Consider the following 15,135-nt stretch of genomic DNA (forward strand, 5'->3'; position numbering starts at 1 on the left):
TATTAATCTAAGTAATAATAATATTTAACAATTATTTAAAAATGAACTCTTAAATATATTATTATTCAATTAAATAAATATTATTACACCCACAATTAGACTTTAACTAAATCTTTAAATTTAATTATTTAATTTAATTAATTTCTTAATTAATTAAATATAATTAATATCAAGTTTCCTTATAAGATTTCCATTAAATTAAATCATTAATTATACTTTTAAATTGATTTAATTATAACACAAAATCACCAAAGACCCACAACACTAAAAATAAAAACCCATTATAAAGCATAGAAAACTAGATCAAACTCAAGGGTCATAATCGCAAATTTACTTCACTTGACGAATTCAGAAGGTAAACAACTCAAATACTTGCCCTAACTTCTAGGACAAATGGTTTAAGGTTAGGATTTGGACTCAAGAATTTATCTCCCCTCTTTTACCATTGAGATAATGTGATAGGGTACGCTCATCCTAGCAATTTATGGAAGTTGATACCCGGTACCAACAATCTACATAAAATCCATGCATGTACATATACATATAATCTAAACTAGATAGGCAATGGTGGGAAGTGGTACATTGTGTAGATCCTGGCTAGGAGGTGACTACGACTCCCTCCCTCAAGCATATTAGAAACATCATACATAAAGTGAAACATACAAGTACACCATACACATGCAAGTAGGGTATAAGTATCCATAGAAAACACATATAAATAATCCATCTATCATCATGAGATAACTAAAAACACTATATATTGGCATCATTATCGAAGGAATAATCATGCATACATGAAGTAACTAATATCAAAGTAACTCATCATATAATCAACTAAGTATGAAATAATATCTCATAATCTAGAAATCAAATGCCACTAATCATCAAACATAATCATAAAGTTGGCCTAAAAGAGTTCGGCAATAATAACTAAAAAAACAAACTAGAGGTAGGCACTACATGTGTAAGATTTTTTGTATTTTATGATGAAACAAAAGAAGAGGAAATGAGATACAGATTGATGCAGGGGCATCATATGCTCATCATAAGTACATTGGAGATCTAGGTCATCACAGAGGTCATGGAGGATCTCATGGCATCAATTGGTCCATTTTGCAACCAATCATGGCATTTGAAAGCATAAAGAGTCATAATATTGTATAATGTTTTGAAAGACTTTCATATTGAAAAATTGTGAAGGACCATGAGATTTGAATTATAGTAATGTCTAGGTTTGCATAGGGTATGTGAGTCATTAGATAGGTCCTAATAAGGTCTCATAATAATCTCAAGTCATTTCATAAGTTGAAACATTCAATAAGTCACTTAAAACTTAGCTTATTGCTTTAGAAAATTCAAATCTTGAATGTAACGACTACATGGGCATTTTGGAGGGAAACTCCGTAGTTTAAATTTTATGAAGGAATAGGAAGTGAAATGAGTTTGAGTCAATTAAGGGGTTTAATAACTATCTTCCAAACATATAAATATGTGTTGGTATGGCCTGTACGTTATGATTGTATGGACTATCTCAGAAAAATTGAATAAAAGTGCTTAGTTTTAACAATAGGTTTAAGGATTTTTGAGTTTCTTGGACATATTTTGAATTGGAATGCATTGTGTCACATTCTCAGACATTTCTTGATGTTATAAACCAAGATTTGAATCCAAATTTGTAAGTTGTTTGTTCAAATTCATATATTTCTGGCTGTAGCAGGCAGTTTGTTAACAATTTTGAAGTTTTTTTTAAACAATCATGGTCATTCCATGAAATTTTGTCTAATATTCATGGAATGGCATGTTTCTAACTTGTATGAATGCTTCTAATTCTATAATGAACCACTAACTTAACTATTTGGTGGCCACCATACACAAAAAGGGTGAAAATAAGGGTTAATTGGAGGGAATAGTCATATGGAGAGAGATTTTCCTTAAGGAGGGCAGGGTTTGAGAGTTGATTCATGTTTATGGTGATAAAACATAGATGTATGCAGTTTGAATTAGTCCAAGAAACCTTGGCACGTGGGAGATTGGTGATACCCTATAAACAAGAGTTTTGAGTAGGTGAATTGGGGCTTTTGGGGTTAGGAAACCCATAGAGTGGAATTGAGTGTGGATTTTTCTAATTAAAGAAATTTTAGAAACATATGTAAGTTTTGAAGTCCATACATTGAGTACTTGTATAAGTTGCTTTGTAAATGCACTAGTTGTTCCATTGTTAAAGATAGGGTCATTGTGAAGAAAATTTGATTTTTGCCAAAGGAAGCCATCCAATCTTGACATATGTTTTGTATGAGGATAAAGGGTATTTGAAAAGGTCATTGGTTTAGAGAGTCACTTGGGAAAATCAAAAGATATCTGCCAATTTACCTTGCTACTGTTACAGAAATTGAAAATTGTCATTGACAACATTTTGGTTTGCTATGCATTTTTGCTCCAGAGGTATTGAAACTTGAAGATGATGTTTGGAACATGTTAGATAGGCTAGAAAAAACCTATTAAATCCTAAAAACATCCTAGAGTTGACTGTTTGTGGGATTTGCCTATCAGGACCTAGAAGGGTCACTAGGAATACAACCACAATCTTGCTCATTTTGGGTTGTTACTTGGGTCCATCACCCTATCCTCTGCATCAAGTGGTATCAAAGCATTAGAAAGATCTCTTTGGGGATTGGAATTTGAGGGTTTCATCATCATAGAAGTCTTTTGGAGTCTTTTGTATATTGGTCCCTTTGTTGAAGCCTTGGAGTGTCTAATTCCTCCTTGTGTGTCCCAAAGTTGAAAGGTGTACTTGAGGTGACAAAAGGATTCTTGGTGAGGAAAAGGTATTGGATAGAGAAAAGGTAGAGGTTTATTGTATTTGATTTGATTTGTTTGACATAATGGCTCCCAAGAATGTAGGTTTGGTGAGAAAAGTTCAAGAATTAGAGGAGAAGAATGCTAAGTTACAAGACTCCTACAATGCACTGCTGGCAAGGCTAGAAGCTATGGAATCCAATTAGACAAGGGCAAAAAATGATGATGATGATACTGAAGAAGAAGAAGAAGAGAACAATGAGGAAGTGCAAGAGCAATAGGTTGATCTTGAAGAGCAGAGGACACTCAAGATCCTAAAAGTTGTGAAAGGGGATAGCTACAAGGTAAGGAAAGACATCCCTATGTATGATGGAAGTCTAAAGGAGGAGGAACTCCTGGATTAGATTGCATCTATGGATGCTTATTTTGAGAGTGAAAATGTACCTGAGGGACAGAGAGTCAAGTTGGCAAAGACCAAACTGAAAGGACATGCACTCCTATGGTGGGATCATGAGGAGGCTGAAAGGAGGAAAAAAGGTAAGTCTAAAATAACTTCTTGGGATAGAATGGTTTCTAAGATGAAAAGTAATTTCCTTCCTAAAGATTTTGAGGTTCAGATGCATAAGAAGATGCAGGGCCTAAAACAAAAGACCTTGATGTGAAGGCATACACAGATGAGTTCTACAAATTGAGCATGAGATCAAGTTTGGATAAAGAAGAAGTTGTCAAGGTTGCAAGGTATTTAGGAGGTTTGAAATTTTCCATTCAAGATGAGTTTGTTGCTACTAATCCTAGGAGTGTGAAAGAGTGTTATAAGATTGCTTTAAGAATATAGGAGAAACTAAAAAGGAGAAGTGAAAGACACAATAACCCAAGGGAAGGAGCTTCCATGAGAGGAAGAGGAAGAATAACTCAGGTATGGGAAGAGAAGGACAAAGGTCCAAGTTCTGATTCTAGAGGAGTACAAAATTAGAGAGGTGGTATGAGTGGACAAGGAAGAGGAAGTGGCATGTTCATAGGCACATGCTTCACATGTGGAAAAGTGGGGCATCAATCCTACCAGTGCCTTGATAAAAGAAAAGAGAAGAGAGTACACTTGGTCTAGGAAGAAGACAAGGAAGAAATGGAAAAGGTATTGCAAATCCTGAGTTAGGAGAATCCTTAATGTTTAGAAGAGGCAAGGAATGGACACCACAAGTAAGTATTTTCAGAACAAATTATTTAATACAAGGTGAAGTTTATAAATTAGTCATAGATTTAGGTACTTGCAACAATCTAATATCATGGGATGTTGTCAACACTTTGAAACTAGCTATTCAACACCATCCTAAGCCCTATTATGCTACATGGGTGGAAGAGAGTCAAAATTTCATAGTGCATTATCAGACCATATTAAATTTCTCAATAGGTGAGTGCTCTGATCAGATTCTATGTGATGTTGTCAAAATGAATTGTGCACATGTCATCCTAGGTAGATCTTGGCAAGTGTCTAGGAAGGTTGCACATGATTGCTTCACCAACATTTATACATCGTGGAGTCATGGGAAAAGAGTTGAATTAATGCCATTATCTTGCAAGGGACATGAATCTCTTCTTATAGGAAGTGTGAGAGAACTTGATACAGGTCAAACATAGGGTAGAATGAAGATGAGACAACAGCAAGTGATGAAAAGTAAAGGACAATGAATTCAAAATTCTGTGATAGAGGTAAAGACGAAGTTTCAAGGTGGTGAAGGAGTGTGGGTTGGAAGTGTGTACTATCTTATTAAATGACCTAACAAGGATAGTGAAATAGGGGTACAACAGCAAATGACAAGACAACAAAGGTACTGTCATGAGTTGACAGATATGAAGAGGGTGCAGGCAGAAATAAAGACTGTCAAGAAAACAAGCAAGGAAGCCATGGTGACTGCCCCAAGGGGAAAAGTTATATTTTCTAACAAATGTTTGAATGATTCTTATGTAGGTAACAAGAAGAAGGGGCATTTTACCTTAGGGGATTTCATCCCTCAACACCATGGGCAGAGATATAAAGGAAAGGAAGCAATTTTGGCAAGACAGAGTTCTTGAGACAAGAACATCTTTCAAGGTGGTGAATTTGATGCAGGGGCATCATGTGCTCATCATAGGTACCTTGGAGATCCAGGTCATCATGGAGATCATGGAGGATCTCATGGCATCAATTGGTACATTTTTCAACCAATCATGACATTTGAAAGCATAAAGAGTCATAATATTGTATAATTTTTTTGAAAGACTTTCATATTGAAAAGTTGTGAAGGACCATGAGATTTGAATTATAGTAATGTCTAGGTTTGCATAGGGTAAGTGAGTCATTAGATAGGTCCTAATAAGGTCTCATAATAATCTCAGGTCATTTCATAAGTTGAAACATTCAATAAGTCACTTGAAACTTAGCTTATTGCTTTAGAAAATTCAAATCTTGAATGTAACGGCTACATGGGCATTTTGGAGGGAAACTCCATAGTTTAAATTTTATGAAGGAATAGGAAGTGAAACAAGTTGGAGTCAGTTAAGGGGTTTAATAACTATCTCCCAAACATATAAATATGTGTTGGTACAGCCTGTACCTTATGATTGTATGGACTATCTCAGAAAAACTGAATAAAAGAGCTTAGTTTTAACAGCAGGTTGAAGGATTTTTGAGTTTCTTGGACATCTTTTGAATTGGAATGCATTGTGTTACATTCTCAGACATTTCTTGATGTTACAAACCAAGATTTGAATCCAAATTTGTAAGTTGTTTATTCAAATTCATAGATTTCTAGCTGTAGCAGGCAATTTGTTAACAATTTTGAAGTTTTTTTCAAACAATCATGGTCATTTCATGAAATGCTAACTGATTCTTTCTGGAATGGCATGTTTCTAACTTGTATGAATGCTTCTAACTCTGTAATGAACCACTAACTTAAGTATTTGGTGGCCACCATACACAAAAAGTGTGAAAATAAGGGTTAATTGGAGGGGACAGTCATATGGAGATAGATTTACCTTAAGGAGGGCAGGGTTTGAGAGTTGATTCATGTTTATGGTGATAAAACATAGATGTATGCAGTTTGAATTAGTCCAAGAAACCTTGGCACGTGGGAGATTGGTGATACCCTAGAAACAAGGGTTTTCAGTAGGTGAATTGGGGCTTTTGGGGTTAGGAAACCCATAGAGTGGAATTGAGTGTGATTTGTCTAATTAAAGACATTTTAGAAACATATGAAAGTTTTGAAGTCCATACATTGAGTACTTCTATAAGTTGCTTTGTAAATGCACTAGTTGTTCCATTGTTAAAGACAGGGTCATTTGTGAAGAAATTTTGATTTTTTCTAAAGGAAGCCATCCAATCTTGACATATGTTATTAAGGTCATTGGATCAGAGAGTCACTTGGGAAAATCAAAAGATATCTGCCAATTTACCTTGCTGCTGTTACAGAAATTGAAAATTGTCATTGACAACATTTTGGCTTTCTATGCATTTTTGCTCTAGAGGTGTTGAAACTTGAAGATGATGTTTGGAACATGTTAGATAGGCTAGAAAAAAAAGCCTAAAAACATCCTAGAGTTGACTGTTTGTGGGATTTGCCTATCAGGACCTAGAAGGGTAACTAGGAACACAACCACAATCTTGCTCATTTTGGGTTGTTACTTGGGTCCATCACCCTATCCTTTGCATCACAGATGGAGGACCTAATTTGATGGTTGAGAATGTGTTCCAAATGAAGCTTCCAAATCCACAAGTAATTGATAACTTGCACGCACACAAAGGGAGAAAATTATTGGGCCGTTTGAGAGGCTCACCTCGATCAAACCCTACTTTGGTGTTTCTACCTCCATAAATGACCAATAGACACAATTTTATTGGTGACAGATAATTGAATAATGATACAATAACAATAATACGTAGTAGAAATAAGATAAACAAAATATATGCTCAAAAAACATAAAGAATGGAGAGAGGAACTCCCAAAATGTGAGAGAAATGTTCGAATGCAAATTGTAAAACCAACCATGAGAGCTTAGTGAGCTTGACAATGGTGGACCTACAACAAAAAATGGTGTGGGAAAAAGAATATAATGTTGAGAGAGAGAGAGAGAGAGAGAGAGAGAGAGAGAGAGTTGAATTTTTGAATAACCTAAATCCTCAAAAGGCAACATTTGGGCGTTATAAATATGTACGGTGGCAAATTTGTAATGCCTAAACAATTCTCAACACATTTGTAGATTCCCTCATGCTAGCATGCCACGCCAAAATCTCCATAACAAACGCATATCCATAGCTTTCAGGGCTTCCTTACACAGATTTTGGCTAAATGATGAAGTTGCATGGTGACAGAGATGAGCGAAGATTAATAGTTTGTGCCTTAAGTTGGTAGGGGTGGGGTGCAAAAATAGCTTTTGGTGGTGTAAGATTAATGCCATTACAATGAATATGAGATAATTAAGACTTTTAATGATCCTAGTATTTTACTTCTAATATGGTAATGTTAGATTGAATCCATGGGTTATGTTTTTAACTGTATTTTTTATTACTATATTGTAGGTTAAATTTTTTTGGTGCTAGTTGTATTGCTGTCAACTATTGTTCCCTTAATATTTTATTGTTGTTTAACCCTTTTTATAAGAGGTCAAGAACAATTTTATATATATATATATATATATATATATATATATATATATATATATATATATATATATATATATATATATATATATATATATATATATATATATATATATATATATATATATATATATATATATATATATATATATATGTATGTATGTATAAACAAAAAAAAACAAAAAATAATAATATAAATTTAGGACACAAACATTAATATTTATAAATAAATAATAGAAAAAATACAAGACATATTAAATATAGTCCTAGCATAAATAGACTGTCACCTAAATAAGTCTCATAAATTCTCACCCCTTAAATTACCCCATAAAATCTCTTTAATTTGCATTTTCATGTTTAGCTGATAGGCTACTTATTTGGGGATCCTCGACCAGGAAGTGTCCTATTCAGGTTGGGAAAAGGTTCATGCCGTGAGAAATTGGGTCATGAAAATAAGTGGAGGTTTTATTTACACAAAGAAGATGGGCAAGAGACACAGAGTTGTGTGCAACAAAGCTTCCAAGACATTGATTTTCACAAATGCACAACATGTAGGTTCTGGTGGCACCGGTGGACAACGACAACTGCTAACTCTTAGTGGAGAACTAGTCAAAGTGAAGGATTTAAACCAACTTCAAAGGCTCTACAAAGATGATAACAATGAGCACTAGAGCCATAAGAAAGCCTTTGAGCACCCGTCAAATAGATGATAAATTGGATAATACCCAAAGATAGTTAAATTGATGCTTTTTATGGTATCCATTTATATGGGAAGGACAAAAGTTGTTGCATAAACACCTTTCAAAATCTACACAAAGAGTTAGTGAAATGAAACCGTCATTACTACATGAGGTGCATTTTTTTTTTATCAAAATAGCCTTGAGCACAACGTTGTTTGATTTTAAAACACATTGCTGAACAAGTGAGAATGTTTGGTAAACCACACAGACTGCATAATTGAAGATAAAAGGGATGACCTGATTGTCCTTTGGGATTCCTTCACATAGTACCCACAAAGATAAAAGGAGTTCTTAAATTTCCTTTGCATCGTGATATACTAAAAGGTAAAATCAATTGATAGAGTATGACTGTATGTTACCATCAGGAAGAAAGATGCCAAGTGAGATCTAATTGGCAGTGATGTAGAGAATGGCGAAGAGTGAAACATGACCAGTGTGAAAAAAAGCAAGGGAAAAATTGTGGAGCGATGCTATTGGTGTGAGAAATATATTAAAATTTAATTTAATACTCACAACCCTAAACCTAAAATTTTACTCGGCACTTAAAAGTTGCTTGGCACATGAAGGTGCCGAGTGCTAGTTTTACTCGGCAATTGAAGGTGTCGAGTGACAGATTGCTCGGCACTTGATGGTGTCGAGTGGCAAGTTGCTCGGCACTTGATGGTGCCGAGTGATAGGCAACAGGTGTTGAGTTAGCTCGGCACTCAAAGAAATAATACTCGGCAACAATGGATGCTGAGTAAGCTCGGCTTGAAAGGAAATGTCAAGTGAGTTCGGCTCCAACTGAGAAAGAGGATGCCGAGTGTTCTGTTCAACTGAAAAATTATAACTTAAGAAATTCCAACGTGAATGCTTTCACTATTAAAACCAGAGAAACAAAGCTTTAAGATTTCAAACAAATTACTCAAATGCAACATATAAGGGAACAACAATAGATTCAAGTATTCCTGCTTGCCTTCTATTCAATCTTTGATTTAAACTATTACAAAATCTAGGAGCATTCGGCTTCAACCATAAAACCCTAAAACAACCCTAAATTGGTAAAAATTCAAACTTCAATAAACTTTAAACCTGTAACTCTAATGACTGCATACAATGGTGCCTGGAGCAATCACTACTTCAACGGGACAAATCCAAACAACTTACAGAGATAACAGGGGAAACACGTGCAACTATAGGCACAAACTTCTTTTCTTCTTCCTTCTTCTACTATGCTCTCCTCTGCAACTTCTGATCTGCTTGAACTCTACAAATGAATGAATAAACATTCCTTTTTTCACATTCCATTTTCCCCCTCTTTTTCTGATTTGAAAAATCTCACCTACCAAAAATAAATGTCTGTCATTCATGGATGCCTGCGGTGACCTGACAGGGTAGATGGGTGTGGGGCTCGAGGACAACCTGCAAGCATTTGACATTTAAATTTCTAACACTCCCCCTTTGTCCCAAGCCAAACAAAACAAGGATCACAGTTGATCCACATCAACTACACCATGACACTCTCTTAGGTGTACAAAAGTTCCAATGCCTAGTGGCTTTGTGAAAATGTCTGCTAGCTACTGGTCAGACTTACAAAATTCCATCTTGATATCCCCATTCTCCACCTGCTCTCTGATGAAGTGATATCTAATCTCTATGTCTTTGCTTCTCCCATGGAAGATTGGATTCTTAGACAATGCAATTGATGAGATGTTGTCACAATAAATTGTGGTTCCAACCTCTTGCCTTTCATTCAAATCTGTCAAGATCCTCCTTAGCCAAATTGCTTGACATGCTGCTATGTATTCAGCCTCTGCTATAGATTGAGCAACAATAGGTTGCTTCTTGGATGCCCACGAAATTGCACCCAATCCCATATGAAACATGTATCCGGAAGTGCTCTTCCTATCATCTATACTTCTAGCCCAATCACTATCAGTGTAACCAACCAACTTGAAATCATCATTTACAGTATATAAAATCCCAAATCCCTTGGTACCTTTCACATACCTTAGGATCCTTTTTCCCGCTTGCCAATGGGAATCCTTTGGTGTTTCCATAAATTTGGAAATCAGACTTACTGCATGCATTAGGTCTGGCCGAGTTGCAGTCAAATACATTAGACTTCCAACCATACTCTTGTCTAGTGTTGGATTCACTCTCTTGCTAGAGTCTTCCTTGCTCAACTTTAGACCTATTGCTGTTGGTGTGGGGGCTACCTTACTATTCTGCATTTTAAATCTCTCCAAGATTTTCCCTGCATAATTTTTCTTAAGAGATGAAGATGCCATCATGCATTTGTTTTACTTCTATGCCTAGAAAATATTTCAAGAGACCTAGGTCTGTCATTTCAAATTCACTTTTCATGGTCTCTTTAAACTCATCAATTTGAGCCTTATCATTACCAGTAAAAATTAAGTCATCTACATACAAGACAACAATCAATACATTACCATCTGCTGCCTTGATGTAAAGAGTGGGCTCACCATTTCTTTTGCTAAAGTCATTGCTCATCAAATATGAGTTAATCCTACTGTACCATGCCCTTGGAGCTTGCTTGAGCCCATAAAGAGCTCTCTTCAATCTATATACTTTGTTCTCTTCACCTACAACTTCATAACCAGGTGGCTGCTCCACATATACTTCTTCTTTCAATACACCATTTAGGAAGGCGGACTTCACATCCATTTGAAATACCTTCCACTTGTGCTGAGCTGCAATTGCTATGATAGCACACGCGGTTTCCATTCTTGCAACAGGGGCATATGTCTCATCATAGTCTCTTCAATACTGCTATTTGTAGCCCTTGACTACCAGCCTTGCCTTATGCCTATCAATCTTGCCTTTAGCATTGCATTTGGTCTTATAGACCCATTTCACTCCAATCACATGCTTCTTTGGAGGCAATTCAGTTAGCTCCCATGTCTCATTTCTTTCTATAGCATCTATTTCCTCATCCATGGCCTTACACCATTTCTTCTCCTTGATTGCTTCTTCAAAATATATTGGATCACTATGAGAAATTAATGCAAAATTAACACTCTCATCATAATCTTCATACCTTTCATCTTGGTATATCTCCCTAAGACTCTTGGTCTTTCTTGGTAACAGGGAGGAGAGTGTGGGATTAGAATCTTCATTGCTACTGCTTGGCACTGACACTTGGTCATGCCTAGAGGAGCTCGGTAATGACTGAGGCTGCTTGCCTTTTTCTTCTATCTGCTCCTTCTTCTTGTTGTTCATCAACATCCTCTTCACTCATAATTGGCACTTTACTTGAAGTGCTTGGTGACTCGTCAATTTGTCCATACCAAGACTGATTTTCAAGAAATTCCACATCTCTTGAAAGCATCATCTTGTTGTTCAATGGGTCATACAATTTGTATGCCTTTGATTCTGGGATGTACCCTATGAAAATGCATTTCACACCTTTGTCATCAAATTTCTGCCTTTTCTCTTTAGGCACATGTGCATATGCAACACATCCAAGCACCCTTAGGTGCTCAACTATCCATCTTCTTTGTGACCATGCTTCCATTGGAATTCTATCATGGACTGCTTTTGTAGGACACCTATTAATTAGGTAAACTGTTGTTGCCATAGCCTCTCCCCAGAATTTAGTTGGGAGACCTTTCTCTTTCATCATGCTCCTTGCCATTTCAACAATGGTCCTGTTCTTTCTTTCAGCCACTCCATTCTGCTGTGGTGTGTAGCTAGCGATGAGCTCTTTCTTTATGCCATGTTTCCTACAAAAATTTACAAAAGAATTGGAGGTACACTCCCCTCCTCTATCTGATCTGAGGACCTTGATATAGTGTCCACATTCTCTTTTAGCTTGGGCTTTAAATTCTACAAATTTATCAAATGCTTCAGACTTATTCTTTAAGAAATACACCCATGTCCTGCGACTGAAATCATCAATGAATGTCATGAAATAAGTACTCCCCCCAATGGAAGTAACTTGCATAGGACCGACTAGGTCAGTATGCACTAATTCTAATGGATATCTAACCCTCCTAGAATTTTTAGAATTAAAGGGAAGCCTATGTTGCTTACCCAAAATACAAGCCTCACACTTGTCACATGAATTTCTTATACGTGGCAAACCTTCTACCATTCTTTTATTTGACAATAAATTTAAACCAGCATAGCCAAGATGACCATACCTGAGGTGCCATAGCCATGAGGGGTCTTCAATCACACTCCTTAGAGCTGATTGTGTGGGACCTACAACACCAACTTGAGATGAGAAACATGTCTCTATCCTCAAGGGAAACATTATGTTCTTTGTCATTTAAACTGCTGCAAGTAAGTTCTTGCTCCCATCCTTTTCATGAATGACACATCTATCATTTTCCATCAGCACTTTGTATCCATTTTGAATGAGTTGACCAATGCTCATCAAATTGTGCTTCATACCAGGGGCGAAATACACATTTTGTATTTCCTTCTTCTCACCTTTCTTGGTGCGGACCCCCACAACTAGTAGGGTTCCATTGTTACCCATCTTAATCTCATATTTGAAACTCCTATCAATGAATGAAAACAAGGTTTCATTGCCACTCATGTGGTTGCTACATCCACTGTCGAGGTACCAAACCTCGGGGCTTCCTTCTTCACCAACATTACACATGATGAAGGCAGTGTTTTCACTTCTTATATTCATGTCAGCCACATTTGCTTGTCCTGACTGAACTTTCTGCTTTTTCCAACATTCATTTGCATAATGCCCATATTTATGATAGTAGTAGCATTCTACATTACTCTTATTTGAGTTGTAGTTTTTCTTACCTCCTCTTGAAGTATTTTGTGAGCTACTTGCTCCATCTGCTCTTCCTGAGCTTTCTGCTGCAGCATTTCTTTGTCCTCCATTTCCTCGACCTCTTCCTCTGGAGTTTCTGCTTGAGCCATTTCTTCCTCTCCCCCTTCCTCTTGGATTTGTCTAAGCCTTGAATGCTTGCTCTTGGGAAGAAGAAGAAGTAGATCTATTGATCCTATGCTCATGGGTTTGAAGTGTACCCATTAACTCATCCATTGTCAAAACAGTGAGGTCTTTTGCCTCTTCTATGGTCATGACCAAATTGTCATAATTATGAGGTGAACTCCTCAATATCTTTTCCACTATCCTTTGCTCTTGATAGTCTTCTCCATTTGACTTCAATTGGTTAATCACATTGGAGGTCCTTGAACTGAAGTCTGCAACTGATTCATTCTCCTTCATTTGAAGGTTCTCAAACTCCCTCTTGATGTTCTGTAGCTTTACATTACATACTTTATCAGTCCCCTTGAAGTTCGTCTCAAGGATATCCCAAGCTTCCTTTGCATAATTTGCTGCTGCAATCTTTGAGAATACTGTCTCTGTCATTGCTGCTTCAATAAGACTTAATGCCTTTGCATCTTTCCTCCTTGACTCTTTCAAATGAGTCTTCTGTGCATTTGTGAGAGTAGCATACTGAGTTGGGTCTGTTACATCATTGAATCCATTAACCATAAACTCCCACAAATCATTTGCAACCATTATGGTCTTCATCTTCTTTTCCCATGTATCATAATTCTATCCATTAAAGGATGGTGGTTGCTGCCATATCTTTCCTGCATCTCCTGCCATGTCAAATATCCCAAGAAAAACAAATGCCCTAACTCACTGTGGATGTGGGGCCTCAAAGTTCTAATACTATGTGAGAAATATATTAAAATTTAATTTAATACTCACAACCCTAAACCTAAAATTTTACTTGGCACTTAAAAGTTGCTCGACACATGAAGGTGCTGAGTGCTAGTTTTACTCGGCACTTGAAGGTGCCGAGTGACAGATTGCTCGGCACTTGATGGTGCTGAGTGACAGGCAATAGGTGCCGAGTTAGCTTGGCACTCAAAGAAATAATACTCGGCAACAATGGATGCTGAGTAAGCTCGGCTCCAAAGGAAATGCCGAGTGAGCTCGGCTCCAACTGAGAAAGAGGATGCTGAGTGTTCTGTTCAACTGAAAAATTATAACTTATGAAATTTCAAAGTGAATGCTTTCACCATTAAAACCAGAGAGCCAAAGCTTTAAGCTTTCAAACAAATTACTCAAATGCAACATGCAAGGGAAGAGCAATAGATTCAAGTATGCCTGCTTGCCTTCTATTCAATCTTTGATTTAAACTATTACAAAATCTGGGAGCATTTGGCTTCAACCAGAAAACCCTAAAACAACCTTAAACTGGTAAAACTTCAAACTTCAATAAACTTTAAACCTGCAACTCTAATGGCTGCATATAATGGTGCCTGGAGCAATCACTGCTTCAATAGGACAAATCCAAACAACTTTCAGAGAGAATAGGGGAAACACGTGCAACTGCAGGCACAAACTTCTTTTCTTCTTCCTTCTTCTGCTCTGCTCTCCTCTGCAACTTCTGATCTACTTGATCTGCTTGAACTCTACAAATGAATGAATAAACATTCCTTTTGTCACATTCCATTTTCCCCCTCTTTTTCTGATTTGAAAAATCTCATCTACCAAAAATAAATGCCTGCCATTCATGGACGCCTACGGTGACCTGACAAGGTAGATGGGCGTGGGGCTCAAGGACAACCTGCAGTCGTTTGACGTTTAAATTTCCAACAATTGGATGTAAGCCAAAGCACATATACACGTCTGCAATTATGCAAGTGACCTTGCTAACTTCTCTGATGGCGTTGATTTCCTGAATGAGTTTATCAACTACAGAAGGCCCCGTACACTTTTCCAACTCCTCCATACCATTTTTGACAACTTATGGAGCATCCATAGCTAGAAATTGAAAGCAAACTGATTTCATTCAGATGTTATTGTGCAGAGAATGTATAGCATTCACTTTGAGTATGTGGTTATGGTTGCTATCAGAGTTGAGAAAAGTGACGAGGAATCCATGGGAGATGAGCTTACAAGCAAGCTACATCATGGGATTAATGTGGCCTGGTGTAGGAAAAGGAATGAGAAGAGTGTGAGGAACATCCATGGCT

Source organism: Cupressus sempervirens, chromosome 10 (assembly GCF_028749045.1).
Source record: "Cupressus sempervirens isolate cs-2001-9-10 chromosome 10, ASM2874904v1, whole genome shotgun sequence".
NCBI classification, from domain to species: Eukaryota; Viridiplantae; Streptophyta; class Pinopsida; order Cupressales; family Cupressaceae; genus Cupressus; species Cupressus sempervirens.